The sequence below is a fragment of the Neomonachus schauinslandi genome, chromosome 2 (genome assembly GCF_002201575.2).
Source record: "Neomonachus schauinslandi chromosome 2, ASM220157v2, whole genome shotgun sequence".
Taxonomy (NCBI): domain Eukaryota; kingdom Metazoa; phylum Chordata; class Mammalia; order Carnivora; family Phocidae; genus Neomonachus; species Neomonachus schauinslandi.
In genome coordinates this window covers 114,487,381-114,489,263 of record NC_058404.1, presented here as the reverse complement: position 1 = coordinate 114,489,263, position 1,883 = coordinate 114,487,381, and positions in this window count along the sequence as shown.

Below are 1,883 nucleotides of genomic sequence, written 5' to 3'. Positions count from 1 at the left end.
CGTACAACACAGAGCTAAGATATCAGATTGGGGGGGAAGGGGGTATTCAATAAGTGAAGTTGGAAAAAAAATAAGATTATACATAATGGAAAGAAAGAAAATTGTATCCCTAACTCACTCTATACACAAAAATCAACTCGAAATGAGTCAATAACAAGACTTTAGACCGCTAGAAAATATAGGTGATTATCTTACAGACCTTTGAGTAGAAAAGCATTTTTTTTTAAAGATTTCATTTATTTATTTGACAGAGAGAAACACAGCGAGAGAGGGAACAGAAGCAGGGGGAGTGGGAGAGGGAGAAGCAGAGCCCGATGCGGGGCTCGATCCCAGGACCCTGGGATCATGACCTGAGCCAAAGGCAGACGCTTAACGACTGAGCCACCCAGGTGCCCTAGAAAAGCATTTTTGAAACAAGACACAAAAAGCACACACTCAGAAAAGATACATTTGACCACACTGAGATTAATAACTTTTACGAAAAATCTCTCAAATAAATGAATTTTAAACCTCAAAGTTTCCTAGTCGGAGCCAGAAAAAAAGTGTGAGGTAAGTTCGTCTTACTTCAATCTCACAAAAGTTTATGGAATATTTAGTTCGAGTACACAGAAGTCAATGAATGGGGAACTGAGAGAAAGATTAATAAAAACAAATGAGGTTCTTGGAAACATTTAATAAGATGTCCACATCTCTGACAAGATTGAGAAAAACGCAAATACAGATTGAAAGAGAAGAAAAGTCACATTATAGAACTGGGTTAAGTGTGATGAGGGAAAACTATGGCAGTGAGACCACTGTTCTTTTTTCTCTTGGGGTACAGGGGGGCGTGGAAAGATAAGTGAACAGTAAGTACTACAGTGGGGTCAGATTTCCCATCTCCTGTTGCCGTATTCATCTGTCTAGCCCAGTCTCTCTAGAGAGAGAATATATATTCCAAGTAAATGCACTCATTTGTTCACTCATTCAAAAACCACATGTGACTCTCTGTCCAATGCCTGGCAGAGACAAAAGGGATTCCAGAAGGACAACAAGTGAAGGACTGGAAGGGAGGAAGTAACTCACGACTAGGTCAGGGGAGAAGCAGCTATTTGAGAGTCAGCAAAGGGAAGGATATAACTAGAGCCTGCCATCTGGTGTGGTGACAAAGATGTGAGGAATGACGTAATTAACAAGACTCACCATCCAGGACAGATCTCTAATACGAACAGGGCATCTGCCCTCAGTCACTTGCCTGCTTTCTCACCTCAACAGTCAGGCTGGGAAACCTGGAAGGGAACTTGAATGGATACTAGGATGCTCTACTCAAATTCCCACTTCTGGACCAATGCAGCAGGTTCGCCGCTGCTTCCCTGACTAGACATTGCTCTCAGCTTCAAAAAAACGCCTCACCCCTGGTCAGAGGGCATGCAGGTTCAGGACTGACTGACGTGGGAGCGCAAAGGCCTGGCTCCCTCACCCGTTTGGGACAGCTGTGAAGAGCTCTTTACTGGAACAGCTGAGGCCTCATTGTAGATCCGGTGCTCCTACCTTCCTCAATTCCTTAGGAGTGGGTGTGTTTTTTAAGGGCATCCCCCAATACAGCAGCATGCAACTCTCTCTCAGTATGTTTGCAGGGAGCCTAAGATAAAAATTCAAAGGCCCTTTTTAGCATTTTTCCTTAGGGCCCAGACAAAGTGCTCTTTACTTTTTTGGAGGTCATGAACCTCTTAGACAATATAATGAAAGCTAAGGACTCTTGTCTCAAAAAAATATATATATACATAGGCACTTAATGTAAACTTTTAGATGCTATTTTAGAGGGTTTTTTCCCCCCCTTCCTCCTCATTTTTTTTTTTTAAGATTTTATTTATTTGAGAGAGAGAGAATGAGAGACAGATAGCAAG